The sequence below is a fragment of the Urocampus carinirostris genome, chromosome 10 (assembly GCF_059441175.1).
Source record: "Urocampus carinirostris isolate Australia breed hairy pipefish chromosome 10, RoL_Ucar_1.0, whole genome shotgun sequence".
Taxonomy (NCBI): Eukaryota; Metazoa; Chordata; class Actinopteri; order Syngnathiformes; family Syngnathidae; genus Urocampus; species Urocampus carinirostris.
The window spans coordinates 26951931-26974089 of NC_142358.1; the positions used below are offsets into that span (position 1 = coordinate 26951931).

The 22159-nt window shown below is 41.5% G+C and overlaps 1 protein-coding gene and 1 long non-coding RNA gene across 2 annotated transcripts in view; one reads left to right on the plus strand and one right to left on the minus strand.

The window, feature by feature from the left end:
* The window catches only part of LOC148358550 (unconventional myosin-Ic-like), a 77488-nt gene extending 69728 nt beyond the window's left edge, over positions 1–7760 (minus strand). Inside the window, exon 1 of the mRNA XM_088344962.1 lies at positions 7454–7760. The gene's annotated coding sequence lies outside the window, so the exon portion shown is untranslated. The remainder of the gene's footprint in view (positions 1–7453) is intronic.
* On the plus strand, positions 7226–8784 carry LOC148358552 (uncharacterized). Its single transcript, XR_015851461.1, has 3 exons — positions 7226–7438; positions 7503–7718; positions 8420–8784. It is a non-coding gene; the product is annotated as an uncharacterized LOC148358552 (long non-coding RNA).
* The last annotated feature ends 13375 nt before the right edge of the window (positions 8785–22159 follow it).

Genomic DNA, 22159 nt, shown 5'->3' on the forward strand with positions numbered 1-22159 from the left:
TGGTTGGGTGTGTCACCACCAATGTCTATGACGGCATGGTTAGGAAGCAAGGCAACAGGCATAATGTAATTGCAGGTACGCGTAGCAAAGAATAGCATTCTATGAGTAGCCATGTGTTAACTTTAACAATCCTCATGGATGAAGTGAACATAACACTGACAATTTGGATTAGCAGCATAAATTGTTAATACTACATTTACAGGTGGAAAGTCTATTTTGTGTTTTTATTACTTAGACCGTCTACCCTCTATGTGTAAGTGGTCCAAAGTACGGCTTTCAGTAGATGCTAGAGCTGATAAATATGAGTCTCTAGTAGGTGGCTGATGAGGCGAGCAAGCCAAGCCCACAATTGAGCTTAATTTCAAAGGTGGGACTGATAAAATATTTATATTTTGATGCATCGTTTTCTAATACTGCAATGTCTCATTTTGAACTATTAATAAAAAAAACTACCCAATTTGTTATGCTGTTGTTAACCACTTAACTGTGAAATAGCAAGTAATCCAAATGACATGACTAACATATATTCAATTATTTCTCCTATATAGAGATGTCAAAGTCGAACGAATGGAAGGCCCAAATTAAAAATGAAGCTACAAGCTAAAGGCCGGACTAATCGAATGTTGGAATATTTTGAAATTAAGTCTAGTGAACCTAAATACAGACGCCTCCCAACTTACGTACATTCAACTTAAGAATTCCGGCAGAAACTATAATTTTTTTCGGGATGTCGAAAAATATCCGGGCATTGCTGTAAGTTAGATTTTGTATTGTGTGCACCTTTTTCCGAGTAGTGGACAGTACTGTACAGTACATCCACCCGGAAGAAGAAATCCGGCTTTTACTTCGTGGTTTGTGTGTAATCATAACAACGTGTACTGTATCAAACTATGACGTTTTTATTGTTTAATATCTCGTGCATCCATTCAATATGGTTGGTGTAAAGTGTAAAGAAAAGGGGAGCCGTTTATTTGAAATGAAAGTGGAATAAGAAAGCTTGACGCGGTTGAGAAAATGGTTAGATTGCTTTTTTTCAGCCACTCTCCAACACGGAGCAGGACCTTTTGAAGCGCAAGTAAAAAAGTAGGTAAAACCTCACTTTATTTATCTTTATAGAGCACACTATTTTATTAAATGTTTATGTTTTAGTACAAAACAATACAGGTTAAACATACTTTTACAAGCCTTAAACACTGAAGCAACTTACAAACAGATTCAACTTACGAACGATCGTCCGGAACCTAACTCGTTCAATAGTCGGGCAGTGTCTGTATAGTTTTCTCATGGCTCTATCAGTAATCTTTCATTTCCAGCAGGCACAGAAGACCAATTTCCTTGGTATAAAAATCCCCATTACATGAGAATTCAATGAAAGAGGACACTATTATTCAGGCACCATCATTAATCTATATTGAATATATAAAAAGCTTAGTACTAAATTCATTTTTCAACAGGTTTCAAAATAGAAAGAGCAAAAAATAGACTCCATATACAAAAATGGAAATGAGGCTGGTGCAGCTCTTGAGTCATTTCAAGGGTGGTTTCCAATCCCACAGAAGTTACCGCTGCAGTGCACTCTCTAAGCAGTAACTCCTAACATTTATTCCCATCAGGGCAGGGTTCACAGTACCAATGGGAGTCCCAAATTCACAGGCTAAAACTTCCCACGTATTCTCTCTTTGTGTTACAAACACAAAATCACATTCAAATATAACTGACTGAATGACATTAAACATTTTGTCTTGAGTTTTCTATTTAGAACATGAGTATAAAATTAGAATGACTACTTTTTAGTGTGGGCTGATTCAATTACAACATGTGCAGTACTATGTATTCAACCAGATAACCTTGGTTCTAGTGAACAATTAACCGCACTGAAGAGTCAAGACATACAGTTATATCCTCTGAGAAACAAACACTTTACCAGAAGTACCATATAATTTAGAATTTCAAAACTATCTTTGGAAGAAATATCCCTTTCGGGTTGCACAAAACTTGACCACATCTGTAGTATAGCGGTCAACCAAAGATACCAGGTGTATACTTTTCCATTCCGGAGCTTTTTTGGATGCTCTTTATGGTGCTTCTTTCAAAAGAAGGAACAAACTCAACAATAGAGAAGGAAGAGAAGAATGTTAGACCAAGGACATACACCGGATGTAATATGAAAAAAGCAGAAAACTGAAAAACAAACACAAGTCCAATATCAGTAACAACGAATATGTGAAAAAGCAATGATTACTATTCTATAGCAGATGAATAACCTATATTTTATGTTGAAATATCTGTGTATTATTTGTTATTGAATCATCCTTTGCAGCCTGGTCATCCTGAAAGGGGGATGACCTCATGTGCAGTCCCTTTTTCAAGGTTTCCTCATTTTCCTCATGTTGATGTTTTTGAGTTTTTCCTTGCCCTTGTGTAGGTTTTAGATCAGGGGATGGTGTAATAATAGTCTGTGGTTTGCAATAATCTGTGGTCTGTGCATCCCTTTGAGAATCTTTGTGATTAAAGGCTATACAAATAAACATGACTTGACTATATTGTCCTAGCAAAACAGAGTAAAAAAACGCTACATAGGATTAGTTAGTCGTTTTAAATTTTGATTTTATGTATGAACTTCAGAAAGAAGCCTTTGTAAATGATAACACTGACATCACGTTTCTAAAAGAAAAAAGAACAATTTCACGCATGTCTGACTGGAACAGTTTGGAGCTTGCAGTGTAAAAGTACGCCGACATCTGGGCTAAACCACAACTTTGTCATAGACCAAAAATATCACCAAAAAACATCACATTGAGGTTGCGAAGAAGCCCCAGGAGGCAGAAGAAGGGGAAAAAAGACACTATGTAAGGGCAGTCCACGAAAACAATCTGCCCCGGAAGAGGGGAAAACGTTTTGGAAAATTATATTGACAACCACACAAGAAACGCAAGAAACTGTAGCTATTTGGCCTGGTTAGAACATTTAACATTTTCTTGTTCACACATATGCTGACTTTCTTCTTTTTCATGTCCTTCCAGATCAAAATAGCATTTTTCGGTCAGCACCACGCAGCCCTGCATCAGCACTGTTCATCCCCAAATGGGCGGTGTCATTTAAAAAGGATTAAATCAAATTTACAGCCGAGTTCCAGGTGGCAGCTGCGGACAAGCTCTCAATGCTAAAAGTCCTGTCCTCTACATGACCTTGAGGCAGCAGGTCAGCTGTTCTAACCAAATCGAGAACAGAGGAACATCCCCCCATACTTTTTGGTGCATTTCTTCACACTTTTTTATTTTTGTGTTTAGCTCCACTTATGAACACTAAATCAAAGTCAAACATGAACACCATGTATCAGCAATCTGTCATTACAGCTGTTAAGATTTGTTATCAGATGATTGTGACGGGCTGAGAGCAGAGCACAACCGTTCCATTCATTGTCTAAATAGCTGAGACTACAGACGGGATTTTGCCTCCCACCCCCCAAAAAAAGGAGTTCCAGGCATTTTTTGATTGCTTTATGCCACATTGCGAATATTATATTAAATAATCAATGATTTGATTTTATTACAAGTGGAAGGAACTTATGTGACACTTTCTGAGAATATGCAAATATACTTTTTGTTTAAATAAGAAGAAAAGGTCCACGCCACCCTCCATCCATCCATCCATTATCTGCAGTGCTTATCCTCAGTAGGGCTGCCAGGGTGCTGGAGCCCATCTCAGCTGTCCTCAGGCAGTGGGCAGGGGACACCGTGAACTGGTTGCCAGCCAGTCGGAGGGCACACAGAGACCGAAAACTCACTCGCTCATTCACACCTAAAGACATTTTGGACCGGCCAGTTAACCTGAAATGCATGTTTTTGGACCGTGGGAGGTAATCGGAGGTCCCGAAGGAAATCCACGCAAGCACGGGGAGAACATGCAAACTCCACACAGGAAGGTCGGTAGCTGGTTTTGAGCCCATGACCTCAGAACTGTGCCGCAGAAGCGCTAACAACTCATCCGCCGTGCTGCCCGGTCCACGCCACATAAAGATAAATTCAGGCTTGACGTTTTTTGATAACCTTGCATTGCAAGCTAAAAACTTGCAGTATTTGAAAATTATTTTCACAGTTTAATCGCGGGTTATTTGGACCAATCTCCAACCATGATTTGGGAGTTGACGAAAAATAACATGAAGCAACATAACATGAAAAACAAAACACTGAGCGTAACGTACTCAAGGCTTGACAGACAATGAAAATCTGATATTACAAAATTGACAACAACGAGAGGCTTAACATTGTTCAATGGTCTATTATAACTAAACACCACAATGTCCCAGTTTGGGACAAGTTGCATGTCGTTGAAGCCAATTATATTATTTTGTTGTGATTGGTAACAACAAAGCTAAAAGTGGCTGCATTTTCCAATCATCTCATAGAAGTCTTCAGCTTTTAAATCAGTTTTAAGACTCAGAAAGAATCCTTTTTTCCTTGACAAAATGAACAGAGAAGCAGTACCATGATACCTCTTTTACTGCCCGAAAAATGTTGACGTCTATTGCCGTAAATTTGGTAATATTATGGCGAACTCCGTGCAGCACGGTGGAGCAGTGGTTAGCGCGTGTGCGCCACAGGTCTGAGATCACAAGATCGAACCTCCTGTGTGGAGTTTGCATGTTCTCCCCATGCTTGCGTAGGTTTTCTCCGGGCACTCTGGTTTTCTTCCACATTCCAAAAACATGCATGTCAGGTTAATTGGCCGGTCCGAATTGTCCCTAGGTGTGAATGAGCGAGTGAGTTGTCTGTCTCTGTGTGCCCTGCGAAAGGCTGGCAACCAGTTCAGGGTGTCCCCTGCCCACTGCACGTAGATAGCTGGGATGGGCTCCAGCACCCCCGTGACCCTACTGAGGATAAGCGGTGCAGATAATGGATGGATGGGGAACTCCCTGAAGTAAAGCCCAATTATCAACCTGTCTGTGGCTTGACCTTATGACTGGCTCACAAAGAGAGACTAAAACTACGGCACACTTCAACTTGCATTCCCAGAGCACTCAGACCTCAAATCTTTTTCTTCTACACCTCAAACAATCCACACCTGCAAAATTATAAACTAGGGATATCCCCAATCCCCATGATCGGAAATCCTATCTCATTACACCATATCCTGCTGATTCGTAGAGAGCCAAAATGATCAGAGTATTACTATAATTGTAGATGTGTCGTTCATTGACATGCAGTCTCCTGCTACAGTTAGTAGCAGGAAAAGATAACACTATAATCATCATTATTAATAAAAAGTTATTGATGATGAAAAAACTATTCAGGTAGAAAGGCGTTACCAAAATAAAATGATGTATACTATGCACAGGTCATTGCGCCATTTTCAGGAAAAAGTAAACAAACAAAAACGTTACTGATGAATGATTCACACCGGATTTCTTGTTTTAATGTTACTGGCAAAATTAGAATATCTGCTTTGAAAGTTCTTAAAAAGTGCTAGAAATTTGGCCATGATAGGGATAAGGAGGTAAAGCACTCGTTTTGGGATCAAGAGGTCGCAAGTTCGATTCCCGGCTCTTCTCTGTTATATGTCGAAGTGTCCTTGGGCAAGACAACGCCCCCGGTTAGCAGGTAGTTGCCTTGCATGGCTGACGCTGCTATCGGTGTGTGTGTGCGTGAATGGGTAATTGTGAAGCTAACTGTAAAGCACTTTGGGAGGTCTTCAGTGACCTGAAAAGCATGATATAAATGCATATCATTTACATTTATTTACAAAAGCCGCTCCAATTTCAACAGCAATTTGTAATTAGTGCAAGATCATCATATCGCATTTGGGAAGGAACAAAGGTTCTTTTAAAACGCCCGATTCAATAAGCCACTTGAAATGCAAACAACTGCGTTTTTATGTAAAACATGATATTGTTGCAGTATAATTGTGTGCATCTATAATGCCTACTTTGAAAAAATTTGTAATGAATTTGTTTAAATGGTTTGGGATTCTGTCTTGGCAGGCACAGAGTATTAAATAAATTGGACTAATACAAATGTCATTGGGACAGCCCTATTATACCTTGATTTTAGTTCTTAAAATAGACACTCAACTGCAGCAGTAATCTGACAATTCTCTGGGAATTTTAAGGGGATAAGGTCTATTATTAGTGGTTAAAAAAAAATTAATTACAATAAACTATTTATTTGGAAAATCAGCAAAAGTACATCAACTATCATATTAACGTGCATTTTGAAAATATACTCATAGGTTAAAAAGATGTGTATTTATTGTACATAACACAAACCTCACCTAGGGGAAGCTGACATAATTGTCTGACACCTCGCTGCTACGAGTCCAAACATTTTACGAAAGGCTGGGCGAAACAATTTAGATACAAAACAGTTATGTTGGATCACTTTGAGTCTCCATTGTTCTCTTCCTTGTGCTTTTGCACTCATTTTTCACGCAAGACAAATCAGTGAAACTTTAATTTACCTGTCATGACCCTCACCTAGAGGGAGCTGACATAATTGTCGGGCATTTAGCCAGTACGGGTACCTTAAAACCAACAACTAAACAAAAAGCTGGGCAAAAAGGAATTAAAGGAAAAATTATGCAGGTGACTCATTTTGTATTATTTATTTGTATTCTTTCTTTTGCATTCCTGGGTGGAAAAAAGATTGTGATAAATTTATATATATATATATGAGGGAAACAGTTCGGGGTGTCCCCTGCCCAAAGCCCGAGGACAGCTGGATTGGACTCCAGCACCCCCGCGACCCTACTGAGGATAAACGGTACACATAATGGATGGATGAATGGATATATATAAGTTCATGGTTTTTTAATGTTTTACAAATATTTGGAATACATCTTAAATGACTAACTTTCATGTAACAAACCCCCTTTGCTGTTAATTTGAAAATAAGTTTATATATGAGGCTTTCAATTTCTTGCATTTGTTGTTTGTTCTGTTTCCTTTGGTTCGTTATGGCTCTTTTAACATTTTGAGTTACCGACCACTGCCATACACAATGAAGAGACAACTAGTTGTCAAATGTTACGCACTGCCCCTTTAAGAAAGTTTTTTCTGAATCACTTGGTGATGATGGCGCAACGTCAATCGTCAGAAGCAGCTGTGACGTCATGAATGAGATTGCAGGACTATTATAGACATCAACGACGAACTAATATTACTCTAAGCGTTTTATTCGGAATCGGAAACGAGGTCAGTGGGCGCCTTTCATTACGAACTTTGTTTAAATGTTGTCATATAAACGGCGTTGCGTTTCCACCCACTTTCTACACACTCCAAAACGCGACATAGTGACAGAAACCCTTCAAAAACTTCCCAAAATAGCACCAAAATGGTGTTTGGCGCTCCAGCAACTCCTTTTCGACACATTTGAAATCAGGAAACATTAGCAAAAGTTGAACGAACGACAGCACGAGGGCTTCGTACTAACTCGTTCCACGCGTGGGTAGGACGCACCTTAAAAAGTCGAGGTCAAACGAGTTGAGGTTTTTGTTTTGTTTTGAAGGCTTTCCTGGAGGAAGACGAGCTGACAGATGTCGGTCCGGTTCGGCTTGAGAGTTGTCGCGGTGCCTGGTGTCTGTCAGTGCTGCCGGTGGCTTCCTCCGGACACTCCCACCGCACCCATTTCCATTCCCACCCTCCGCCACACGCGCAGGACTCCGCGACAGCGCCGCACTCAATCTCTTGCTCACACCAAACACGCCCCGACAATATCTCAGAGGTGTGATGCTGATAAGTATGGAGAACCTCCGTAGATAAGTTCTGCTGTGAAGCAAAAAAAATATGGCGCTTGGTGTCAAAAAGTCCCTAAAATTGTGGGTGCGGTGTGGTAATGAACCACTTCCTTTTATTTCACCATAAGGCCTCGGACCACCCTAGACCTTGACAATTAGACATAACCCGACGTTGCGTGAGTGATGCAGTTTATTTTGAGCGAACCAGGCTCCATGTCGTCATTATTAAATTTCAAACACGGAGAAGGCAACTGAATCTTTCACCCGCACTTGCGTAGTTCGGTCCTCTGGTGTTGCGTTCAAGGTAGCGCGTACAGTACAATGCTTTTAAAAGTTTAGAACCAGGTCAGAAATAGCCAGCAACGCATCCAGAAATATTTCCTAGGGGTGGCCAGAATTAAAATCTTGGGGTGGTTCATCAAAACTAAAATCCAACTATCAAAAGAAGACTTAAGAACACGGTATTGATATCCATCCATCCATTATCTGCACCGCTTATCCTCAGTAGGGTCACAGGGGTGCTGGAGCCCATTCCAGCCATTTTCGGGCAGTGGGCAGGGGACACCCTGAACTGGTTGCCAACCAGTCGCAGGGCACACAGAGACCGACAACTCACTCGCTCATTCACACCTAGGGGCAATTTGGACCGGCCAATGAACCTGACATAATTGTTTTTGAAATGTGGAAGGAAACTGGAGAGCCTGGAGGAGGCCCACGCAAGCATGGGGAGAACATGCAAACTCCGGACAGGAAGGCTGTTATCTGGATCCCATAACCTCAGAACTCTGCCGCGGACATGCTAACCACTCAGCCGCAGTGATGCCCTGGCTACTGATATACTTTGGTGTATTGTGTAAAATTTGATGTTACTAATAATTTAATTTGCACAGTCCATAACAATCCAGTCAACATTTTGAGTTCCACAACAATTCTGTTTTATTGTGTAATGTTTCCGTAGTGATGTGGTTAGCACTTTCGCCGAACATGCAAAAGGTCCCCGGTTTGAGACCGGGTGGAAATAAATGGGCACTACCAGGCAGTACTTGCCCACAACCCGCCACAGTAAATGGTGCTCCTAGCCCCCTAGTGGTTAAGGGATCCAATCAACTATATATTAGGCATAAAGTGCACATTTAACAAAACAAAACAATAATTGGGTGGTGGCAGATATAATAAAGGTAAGTACAGGGACAATATTTCTACTGTATATTTCCAAACACAATGTTACACAAGCAGACTACCAGGCTGTCAGGACCAGAACGGAAACAGGACCCAATTGCGTTACGTTTCTCACAAGTTTTATTGAAGGAAAGATGAAGGGCAGCGTCTGCGATCCAGTGCTTGCTGGACGCGGGAAGCAACTCGCTCTCGCAATCGGATTGGGATCCGAATACGGAATTGGATCTTCCATAGCGGGCGATGGCTGCGTCAGGGACGTAAAAACAGGTAGCTGGGACAGGGGACTGGGGAGCAAAAACGTGGTCGGGATCAGAAACAAGTCGTAAGCTGGGACGGGAGAGCAGACGTGGTCGAGATCAAATTTGGTCGTAGCCGGAACGGGAGAGCAGACGTGGTCGCGATCAAAACAGGTCGTAGCCGGTCTCCGGAGACAGACGGGAGCAAAAACGGGACAGGTGGGAGTGAGGGCTGAAAAAGGCTTGCCGAGTATTCACTGAGGTTCGCAGACGGACTGACCACAGGGGACAGACAGGACTGGGTTCAAATACTGACAGGGAGCCAATCAAAACCCTCGACAGTTGGCGCCAAATGAGCAGGCACAAGTGAGTCACATCAGTAATCATGACACAGGCTATGTGCAACTAACTCTCATATCATTACTTAATGTAATGACTTAATGTAGCACAAAAACAATTATTTCTGAACAAACAAAACCTAAAAAGTACTTCCCAACAGGAATCAACAGATTGCCAGACTATGCCGTATGTGCAACATACACTCATATTGTTGCTTAATGTAATTCAAAAATATTTACTGAATTGTCTGAACAAATATACTGAGCAAAAAATGCCAAAAGAGCTTGCCAAAATGGATCCAAATTCTCTTATTTTGATGACCAGGCTATCAGTATGTTTCCTAACAGTTTTATTCATCTGCTAGCTTTTTGGAAAACACATCCACAAAGTCATCAAGATTTATGGCCCTATCCCTTCGTGATTCAACACTTCAAACCCCTAAATTGCTTAAACGCTCATCAGTCATGGTACTTCTCAAGGCAGTTTGGATTAATTTAATCTTGGACAAACTGATTGCCTGGCTGTGAATTTGTGATGAAATTCGTAACTGGCGCTACAAAAATCTGATGATATACCGGCGAGCGGGTGGCCAGTGGGTCGCCAACAAATATGAATATAAATGCTTGCAAAAGAGGCCCCTCAGGTTGTTAGTGAGAGCATAGTTCCCCTCAGGGCTGTGGGTGTCAGGACCAGAACGGAGACAGGACCCACTTGCATTGCGTTTCTCACAAGTTTTATTGGAAGAAAGAGAAAGGGTTGCGCCCACGATCTGGTGATTGCTGGACTCGGGAAGCAGGTCGCTCTGAACGCGGAAGTGGATCTTTCGTGTCGAGCGATGGCGATGTCGGGAACGGAAAAAGCTAGGACAGGAGAGCAAAAACGTGGTCGTGGTCGTAAGCGAGTCGTAAGCCAAGGAAGGAGAGTAGACGTGGTCGGGGACAAAAAGGGTTGAAAGCCGTACGGGAGAGTAGACGTGGTTAGGATCAAAAACGTGTCGACACAGACAGGAGCAAAAAACAGGTGGGAGTCAGGGTCGAAAAAGGCTTGCCTTGCGTCAGGATCAAAAACAGGTCGAAGCCGGGGGACAGACAGGAGCAAAAAACAGGTTGGAGTCAGGGTCGAAAAAGGCTTGCCTGGCGTTAACTGAGGTTCTCAGATGGACTGACAACAGGGGACAGATAGGAGGGGGTTTAAATAGGGACAGAGAGCCAATCAGAGTCTGAGGTAGTTGGTGCCAAAGGAGCGGGCACAGGTGAAGCATATCGGTAATCATGACAGTGGTCTCCAGAACCAGAGTAGCTCAGAGCGGGTACTGGCAGAAAACTACTTTTAGACAATCAGCTTTGACTGTACAAGGTTGGGGGGGATTTTGTATGGTTTATTGTTCTATATTCTTTAGCAATTAAAGCCGGGAACTGTTTACCTACTGAACCAAAGGAAGGGTAAAAATGGGTCCTTTTTAAAATATAAACTTAAAACCTTTTTAATCAGAGGTCCGATATATGACTACCTGTAGCCTTTGCTAATGTGCTTTTTTATAATATTGTGTATTTCATGTATGGTCTTTTTTCAGTAATAGCCCTTCTTAGTACAGACATTGAGGAATTAGCCTTGCTAAAATGTTATAGTATGTGACATGAGTTTATGGAGCATACTTCTTAAATGTATAGGGGTGGGGCCGTGGCGACCCCTGGCCACCATTTGGTGGCGCCACTGAAAATAGCAATCGAGAATGATTAAACGCAGGCGTAGTAAATGTCATATGATGTTATCAAAGGATACTGTAATCAGTATGTCACACGTTGTAGCAAGAATATGTCAAATGGTTTTGTCATTACAAAGCTTCTCAACTCACTTCAAAGTTCCTTGACACCAACGTGCCACCAGATAGCGACAAAGTCATGTTTCACGGATCACTTTTAGATCACTGATCCACTCCTCTTGTATTCTGTAGCGGTAAATAATGGCGCCTTCAGAAATGTCTCAAAGGGGTGGCCAGATGGGACCTCTTAAAATCTTGGGGTAGCACACCAAAACTAAGAAGCATCATTTTAGGTTATTGACGTAAGAAGGTCAAGGGAAACTTTTAGAAAGATTTAAGGAAACAGCTATCCATCTACTTTGGTGTATTGTATAATATTTGATGTTACCCCTGGTGGCGCCATTGGTGGGAAAATCAACAACGAGGAATGAATATGGGTTCAGGTACGATGGAGAGCAGAAAGGTGCCAAGTGGAGCCGAAAAAGACAGGAAAAAAAGAAACGTTCAAAGAAGGACTGTTATCATTCATTTCACTCATTTTGCCAGTCATCTGTGTGTCCTCTGTTTTGTGTTACACTAGTTTGCAGAATTTAACTGCCTTTACCGAGTCGCTCCTCTCACTTAAATAAGCTCCTAGTGATAACAATTACGTCTCTTCTTCCAGAAGCGGCTCTTCCACCTCGACCCACTAAAAAGAGCACTGTAATGTTTGCTAATGCTACATTCATTGCATACTTGGTCATCCGTTTTTTTCTTATTTTAAATCATAGTTCAATAATTTTATTTTTTGTTAATGCCACATCCGTTGCAGCCTGGTCATCCTGGAAGGGGGATTACCTCATGTGCGGTCCCCTCTCAAAGGTTCTTCATTTTCCTCATGTTGAGGTTTTTTAGTTTTCCCTTGCCCTCATGTAGGTTTTAGATCAGGGGATGGTGTGCTAATAGTCTGTGGTTTGCAATAATCTGTTGTCTGTGCAGCTCTTTGAGACTCCCCGTGATTAAGAGCGTCACAAATAAACATGACTTAACTTGACATTTCTAAAATAAAATGTTATTACTATGTTATGCTATGTTATAACCGGGTTGCCATTATTAGAGGTGAAAATAAGCTCAGTTATCCACGTACTTGTCAACTTACACATTTGTGTAAATTTGTACGCCGTGAAATAATTATTGTACAGGAATTTAATAAATTAAAACAACTCGTTTTTTGTCAGACCGATCCCGTCTTGCCCATTTCGGCTTCAATCAAGATCGGTATAATATCAGTGGGGAAAGCGTAAGAAAAATGCTAGATTAAATGTTCGGTAAATAAAATAAACTTTGGATAAATTCCACATAGTCTGTCTTGCTGTGGGTACTGGTGCTGCGTTGTATTTGTAAGATTTGTTTCTTATTTAATAAGGGGAATTGGCTGAGGTTGGCAGGTATGCAACCACTAAACATCATGCAAGTTAGAAATGGCACTTCCTCAAAAATCACAATGACCTATGATATATCTCCAACCAGTTCATGGGCTACTCAGGGGGCTTCTCACTATGTGGTGCCCTCTTTTTGTTACTTTTTCTTTTTGATTTTGGTGTTCCTGATTCTTTTTTTGGACTTCTGGAGCCGTCCCTTAAGGGGGGGGTTCTGTCATGATTACCGATGTGATTCACCTGTGCCTGCTCCTTTGGCGCCAACTGCCTTGGACTCTGATTGGCTCTCTGTCCCTATTTAAACCCACTCCTATATGTCCCCTTTTGTCAGTCCGTCTGCGAACCTCAGTTAACACTAGGCAAGCCTTTTTCGACCCTGACTCCAGCCTCTTTTGTCCCCGACCACGTCTACTCGCTTCCAACCCGACCACGTTTTTGCTCTTCTGTCCCGGCTACTGACCCATTTTTCCGTTCCCAACAACGCCATCGCTCGCTACGGAAGACTCTCTTCCGCATTCAGAGCAACCTGCTTCCCGCGCCTAGCAAACGCCAGATTCCTCTTTCCTTTAATAAAACTTGTGGGAAACGTATCGCAATCGGGTCCTGTGTCCATTCTCATCCTGACAATCGACATTATTTTTTTACTTTTATGTGTTTTTAAATGGTGATACTTGGTCCTCTATAAATTGACACCAGGAGTTGTATTGACTCCATAAATTTGACATTTTGCCAACAATACAGGGTAGTAAAATAAGACAAATATTTTCTAACACAAAATGAAATAATAAAGATCTCACAGGAGAACATTTTCTTTAGTAAAACCATTTTGCCCACTTAATATATGTATAGCAGGCATGGCGGCTGTGTGGCTAGCGCGTCAGCGGCACAGTTCTGAGGTCATGGGATCGAATACTCCTGTGCGGAGTTTGCATATCCTCCCAGTGCTTGCGTGGGTTTCCTCCGGGCACTCAGGTTTCATTCCAAAAACATGCATGTCAGGCCCAAATTGTCCCTAGGTGTGAATGAGCGAGTGAGTTGTCTGTCTCTGTGCGCCGTGCGACTGGTTGACAACCAGTTCAGGGGGTCCCCTGCCCACTACCCGAAGACAGCTGGGATGGGCTCCAGCATCCCCATGATCCTACTGAGGGCAAGCGGTGCGGATCATGGATGGATGGAATATGTGTATATGAACATTGTCAAAAGGGGACTTTAAAGCTGAAAAAAGGGCAATGTTGTTGAAATGTGGACTTTTCTGTGTAATTTTTCAAGTTCTACTATATTTTCATCTTTGTTTTTTTTAGGAGAATAACAAAAAAAATTAAAATAACCTAAAAAATGTTTTACCTCTTTTTTGTTTGCTTTTTTAAATTTTGTTTTTAGTAAAATAAGAATACAATTTAAGTCAGCAAAATTATGTGCAATATTTTAATTTTACTTAATTTTATTTTTCCCTTTTTCTGTAATACAATCTTGAACATTTTCTTCTTATAATCTATTTCCCTGTGCTACATCACGAGCAAATAATGAGTATAAAAAAAAAACATAATAGAAGAGTAATCTGCTGCCACCTACTGACATGGATGAACGTTAGAGTTATTCAGCCGATCAATGTAAAAGCACAGAGATACTTAATAATAGCATGCTTTTTTTTTTTTCTTCAAAGATCATTTGGTCAAATATCCTGCAGATAAGGTCTTACGGCACACTAATGTGCCCCAGCACATTGGTTAAAAAAAACAACACTGATTTGAACAGTCGCCCAGGTAGCGTTTACATTGAACTTACTTGACATTACATTATGACAGTATAAGTAAGATAGTACAAGTAAGATAGTACATTTTGTAACAGCATTTTCTCTCCGATTCTATCATTGCAAGTTTGTCTTTCAGCCCAGCTTTGATTTGTACCCGGCCTACCCTGTGAAGGTGACCTTCTGGCTCAGATGCCCATCAATCAATATCATCACTGGGCTGTAATTTGCTTTCATTGCCAAAGGGGGGAGTGATTGATTCAGGAGCCTTTTCCCATACTTTGAGCACACGCTCACCCGATATTTAGTGTATGACCCAAAAGGAATGCAAAAGGGAAAAATGAGGCAACAAATTGGAATTTGGTCCTCTTTTCCTCTCCTCCGAACTCCAGGACATTCCACACCTCCCCAATTGTCTCACGAGAGCTCACATGAACGTGCCTCATTAAGCACACATTCCTACACTGTGCATTCTAAATTAATCTTCCCACTGGGGAAAGAGGTTTTAAAAACCCACTCCCCTCATTCCTTAGATACTGTAAATAGATGTTAAACATCAGCTGTCTATTCTTGTGTGTATGTAGTCCTCCCGAATGTGCAAAAGGAATTCCAAATTTTACCAAATGTATGGGATTGTTGTAGTGCTCTGTCACTCCTGCATGGAAATGGCCTGAGAAAAGTAGTTTATGATAAAACGCACAAGGTCTGGAAAGTCTTAATGTCAGAAACAGCGTGTTTTCTGCAACGCCGTGCATAGATAGACCCTGTTGTATGGTGCTGGAGTCCGTTGTTCATCCGCCAACTCTTAAAAAAATGCAATTTTTGAAATTTGTTTCATTGCATGATTATTAAAGGTGGAGTGCATCGTTTTAAGTGTTCTTAAAAAAGTTGAAAGTGTCATGATTATTGCCCACTCTGATTGGCTCCCTGTCCCTATTCAAACCCACTCCTTTCTGTCACCTGTTGTCAGTCCGTCTGCGAAACTCAGTGTACTCTAGGCAAGCTTTTTCGACTCTGACTCACACCTGTTTTTGCTCCCGTCTGTTTCCCGGCTTCGACCCGTTTTTTTATCTTGACCACGTTTTTGCTAACCAGTCCCGACTTTCGACCTGTTTTTTTGTCCCCGACACCGCCATCGCTCGCCACAGAAGTCCCACTTCTGCGTTCTGAACGACCTGCTTCCTGCGCCCAACAATCACCGGATCGTGGGTGCAACCCTTTCCTTTCTTCCAATGAAACTGTGAGAAGCGTAATGCAATTGGGTCCTGTTTCCTTTCTGGTCCTGACAGAAAGTTGAATATTTTCTCTGTTGAAGAGACAGTGTGTAATATCTAGTGCCTCCTATATGTACAAAAAGTAACAACATTGATTTGAATACCAGGCAAAAATAATACCAATCATACCAATGTTAATTATTCAAAAAAATCTGTATTTCTTTTACTCAGTGGAATCCCCACTTAGGTCTCCGCCATGTTTTTCCGGTCCCGAGCTGCACACTGTGCACTGTGGCACTGTCCCATGCTCGCACTTGACAACACAGTGCCATCTAGTGGTCAAATGTTACTGTGGTTTTAAGTATGCATTGCCAGATTGAGTTAAAAGAGCTCTTATTCTTTATTTTCCACTTCACCTCATCTGCTTTGCTTTTACTTTTTGCAAAGCTGTTTGGGGTGGAACACACTAGGTAGGAGGAACGGAGAGGTGGTAGTGCTATAGAATAACATCATGCTCATCCCCACTTTTTTTGTTGTTGTTTCAAGTTGCTAATGTCGCATGAAAATGGTGAAAATAAGAAGAGGCCTTCTTCGAGTACATTGCAAACACCAACTGAATCTCCAAAGCAAATAAAAAAGAAGATTTTATTCAAAAGTGTCTAAGAAATGCACGTACTTGCATGTACATCATGAAAAGAGGCTGATATCATGACACACGCCGAGAGATGGCAGCCACGAGTTTGAAAAGTTCAAAATTCCGCTCACTCAACCGCAAATCATAACATGACCAAGTGTTGATCAGTTTTAGGACAGGCGGCGCCTCTTATTTCATCAGCTGCAGCTCAACGCGACCCTGAACTGGACAAGCAGTCTGAGAAACGAGACGGACGGATATGTCTGACTCCACCTCAGTTGTCAACTTTGTGCTTACAAACTTCCTTACTTTTCCACACGTCGTTAAAAACGCTCATCTGTCATCAAGCACATTTATATCTCTTACAATCTCAGCAGGGTTTTTATAGCGATAACACGACAAATGTTCATAATTTGGTGGTGATCCGACAATGCAATAGTAAAAAAAAAAACATAAAATGAAAAAATATACATAAAACAGGCAAAATTATCTGCAACAAGAATAAGAATATTTAACATTGAGTAATATATGTATTTTTTTCTTTTTTGCTGTATTTATTCCCATTTTTAAATTGAGATTTTGTAATGTAGAGATTAATTTGTACTGATGCCGCTGCCAAGAGAGATTTTGTTTTCTATTTCTTTGTTTTCAAGTTTTTGTAGCTTAACTTGTTTTTCTATTTTGCGTGTTTTTGTTTTGAGAAAATTTTGAGGAATTGTTTGTCAATACCTTAGGTGATCTGCCACTTTTGTACTTACACAAGCCGCACCCATGTATAAGCCGCGTGCGCCCGCATTAATACCTGTGACACTATCGCAAGTTTAACCCAGACCGGGATGTAAGTTCCACAATTGTAACTGCAGAGATAATACACGATTCTAGAATAGCAGTTGGCATCATAAATGGAAAATGTTACCCGTAATTAACGTATGATGCAGACTTGTAAAGTCCGGGTCCCGTTGAAAGTAATCCAAGGAAACAAAATGTATATTTCCAAAGTTAAGGGTGGGAAAAATATATATCCACTATTGTCCGCTGCGACAACAGACAGATCTACCGGTAACTCAGCTTTACCCTAATTCCTATCAGCCCACGTTTGCACCGCCCCTTCTTTTTGATTCGTCCGTAGAACACATAACAGACTAAATCTCTAAAATAAATACATTACAAAAATATACAGTTGCAAATAAATATTATACATGGTTACACATTTACGAAGAAAGACGGTACACCGAGAGAGTTTTCAAAGCTTTAATAATAATGATATAACTTTCATCCCAAACCGTGCCTTTGAAAGGGAACAACACGCTAGTAGTATCACGCCCGCATTTGTAAAATTCACGGAAGATCGTCCTCAACCTTCTCCTCATAACTATCGCCATCAAGGGCTTCTTCCTCATTATCGGAACGTACCTTAACTATACAGATAATGTATGCTTAAACGTAGAGGCTGCAGTCTTTCTTGGCCGCAGGGCTGAACATTTGGGAAAAAAGTAGCGGCTTATAGTCCGGAATTTACGGTAATCAGGAAGCTTTGCAGTACTTGGAATGTATATTTAGAATAAATGACAACAACAATAACAACAAATACTAGGCCTTATTTCAAGGTGCAAAGGCACGTGAGGGTGTTCTTCACTTGTCAACTATCCATCCATCCATTATCTGCACCGTAGGGCCACGGGAGTGCTGGAGCCCATCCCAGCTATCTTCGGGCAGTGGGCAGAGTGGGCAAGGGACACCCTGAACTGGTTGCCAGCCAGTCGCAGGGCACACGGAACCGGACAACTCACTCGCTCGTTCATACCTAGGGACAATTTGGACCGGCCAATTCACCTGACATGCATGTCTTTGGAATGTGCGAGGAAACCGGAGTGCAAGGAGGAAACCCACTTAAGCACAGGTAGAACATGCAAACTCCACACGGGAAAGTTCGATCCCATGACCTCAGAACTGTGCTGCACACGCGCTAACCACTGCGCTAACGTGCTGCCCTTACTTGTCATCATGAAATATAAATTAAAAATATGTTAAATGTTTATGTCCATTCAGTGTTGAAATTCTTTCTCATTTGCCTTTACAGTTTTGGGATTTTATTTTCTGAATCGCTGAATTTTCCCATTATAGAATTGTATTATGAATACAATGAGTATGTGACCGATCTGCGTGCACCTACATGAATATTGAGTTCCGTTAAACTACACTGTTAAAGACTTTTTTTTTAGAAAATATACAATTATCTTCTTCCAGAGTTGGCCATTTAATAAAATCACCAACAAACAGCTCTTGTTTTAAAGGGGTTGAACTTAAACCTATTTTAAAGGGGTAGTGTGTATGATTTAGTGCCTCCTAGTGGTTTAAAAAAATTAATTTGTTACAAACGATTATATAGATTTAAATAATCAGCAAAAATGCATGAACTATCATATAAACCTGTGTTACTTTGAATACTTTCAGGTCAAGAAATGTCATTTTTTTCACATAACATGAGCTTCCTGTAGAGGGAACTGAAATAATTATCCACACTCTTGTCACTATGGGTACCCAAAAACCCTGTGAAAGGTTGAGCAAGAAAACGATAAGAAAAATGGTGCGGTAGTCATGATTAATGATGTGACTCAGCTGTGCCCGCTCATTTGGCGCCAACCGCCACGTTCTGATTGGCTCCCTGTCACTATTTGAACCCAGTTCTGTCTGTCCCCTGTGGTCAGTCCGTCTGCGAACCTCTGTGCATACGAGGCAAGCCTTTTTCGACCCTGACTCACGCCAGTCCCGGTTTTGCTCCCGTTTGTCTCCGGCTACGACCTGTTTAAACCTGACCACGTCTGCTCTACCGTCCCGACTTACGACCCATTTTTCATCCCGACTACGACTACTCTCCCGTCCTGGCTTACGACTCGTTTCCGACCCCGACCACGCTTTGCTCTCACAGTCCTGGCTACCGACCAGTTTTTCCGTTCTTGACACCGCTATCGCTCACTACAGAAGATCCACTTCCATGTTCGGATCACAATCCAAGGGCGAGAGCGACTTTCTTCCCGCGTCCAGCGAATACCGGATCGTGAGCCCTTCCTCTTTCTTTCAATAAAACTTGTGGTAAACGTTACGCAACTGGGTCTACCCTTAGTGCTGGTCCTGACAGCGGTTTGGTCAGTTGGAGTCTCAGTAGTTTGTATACTTCCTTGTGCTTTTTGGCACTCGTTTTTAGTTGCACTTCCCAATACAGTGACATATCACGGTTCATGGATCCCTTAACCACCTGGGTCGTCAGGGGCACCACTTCCTGTTGTGTGTCTCGGGCAAGTACAGCCTGGTGGTGCCCATCCCTTTCCAAGACAGGGTTTGCTCCCCTACATGACATATAGTAGTAAAATATGACACAATGCTATGCAGCTAATTGAGCATTGAAGAGAGTAATATTACTTCATTTTGGTTTCTAAAAAAATGAATATGTTCTACTTTCCTGGTTTATACTGCACAATACATTCGATACATTTGAGAAGAGGAATATTTTTCTTCATTTGGGTCATGCTTTGTAACAAGGGTATGACGGTGGGTCCTGAATCCATACCTGACAACCTGCACATTTTTGCTGTACAAAGTATGTTTATTGTGCATTTTAAGACATGTACGACGTACAAGAAAATCTGTACAGAAAAACGCAAATTTGTCTATGATGGGTACCATCCGGTATACACTGACTATCACGAAACGGCAAATCAATCAAGTCAAACGAGTTCGCCGCGGTAGCCTCTATCTCGGTATCGTTTTTTTTTGTTGCAAACGAAGCGAGCGGTTTGATGCTACTGTGCGCAAGCGTCTGCCCCCTGGGGATTTCCCTTCATGCATCATTCTGATCACACGTGAACAAAGCGAAAGCAGAGCAGTAGGCCTACATAAACAACATAGTTTTGCATTTTCTTTGTATACAATCATCAAGTCGCAATGGCCGAACTTGAATTAAAACGTAGTGAGTCATTCTGATCTGAATACAACAGGCGGGGTTGATTGAAAAATTTTGAAATACATGTGGTCTTAAAAAACATCGGATTTCATGTGGTAGTTGTGTAGTGAAAGGAAGTCCGTCTCTTTTTAGAGAACCGGCTTTTTCGGCTCAACTCATTAAAGAGAGCAGGCTCTCAAACGGCTCACTTCCTTTGATGCGTTATATTACGAATTATGATGTTGTATAAAGAAGTTAAGCAAAAAAGGAAGTACAAAAGGGTGTGAGACACAACCAGGGTTGGGTAGGGTTACTTTAACTGGATTACTTTCAATTACTTTTGGATTACTCCAATACCAAATATGCTAATAAAAGACAAAAGAAACTAAATATAATTGAAATGACTAAATTTTGTGCAGGCTTGGGGAGTAACGGAATACATAGAACGGTAAAAATGATTTTGGCAAGCTGTTTGGATTTATTTTCATTTTGTTTCTGTCGCATTATATGTTGGTTTTGCCGGAGATCAAAGAGATCAAAGCCAGGAGAGAAAGCTTACCACGTGTTGTGAGTCATCATTTTATTCATATTTAGTTTCTTTTGTCTTTTATTAGGATATTTGGTATTGGAGTAATCCAAAAGTAATTGAAAGTAATCCAGTTAAAGTAACCCTACCCAACTCTGCGAGCAACACAGTATCTCACAACACAATGTTAATTAACAACATATATGATATAATTAAACACATGTACAATATAACATGTTAAACTACATAAATAAACATGTTTAAAAAAAGTATGGTGTAAGTTTATTTTGTATTTTGTAAGGGAAAATACGACAGTTTGTAAGGGCATGGAGCCCTGGAGCTTGACAGGTATGTGAATCAGACCTGTTGGGAAACAATACACTAGACGTCTCACGGGGAACTAGACGAGAAACACTGCCCTGAACTACGGAGAAATTGAGTGCCCAAAAGAACGAGAGGAAAACTACCAGGAGATCTGAGCACCGTGCGTGACCTGACCTTGCATTTGTGGCAAAAGTTGTCTCCATCTTTCGCTGGAGCAAGAATGATCTCCCCCGTGGGGATGAGTTGGATCCTGAGCTCCATCATCGCTCCTCGTCGTCTTTACTTCTGCTTCACGTCAAATGGTAAATCCCAAGAAGCGGGTCTCCGAATCCTCAGTTGGAGATGTTATCAAACCACCATCGTCGGGGATCTCCGAATATGTGCCGACCTGTCTCACACCCAAACATAAAGAATTGAAGTTGGAGCTATGGGAAGACTTTTAGCTTTGTTACCTTGAGAAGAGCAGGACTCTGCTCTGAGGCTGGGTCTGCAGACAGAGGATGTGAGCACTCGAGGTCGAGGGAGGATGTGGAGATCGGACAGACTGGAGACGAATGTCACATGCAAAAGGATGTGAATCTTCCTGGACTTTGGGTGTGTAAGGAAAGATAGGAGTACGCTGGAGACGCGGCTGGAATGGAGATTTAAAAGGAGCAGGAAAAAATACAATGCCAGAATAGAAAGCGGGGGAATTCATCCTATTTCCTCCTTGCAGATGATTCATCGGGTGGCCTGCACACAGGCACATACGTCAAGGAGCACGCATTAAGTCCACTGGGCGGGTTTTGAGAATGTCGAAGGCAGGATGCGAGTTCAGATCCGAAGACCAGTTTGTGGTGTGTGTGTCAAATAAAGGACGTGCGATGTCATAGCTTCCTGAGACGGACAATAACGTCTCACTGAGGGCTTGACACTGAAACACATTCTGACATGCACGTGAGGATAGCGGGTAGGTTAAGACCAGGGTTGGGTGGGGTTACTTGATTACTTTCAATTACTTTTGGATTACTCCAATACCAAATATGCTAATAAAAGACAAAAGAAACTAAATATGAATAAAATGATGACTCACAACACGTGGTAAGCTTTCTCTCCTGGCTTTGATC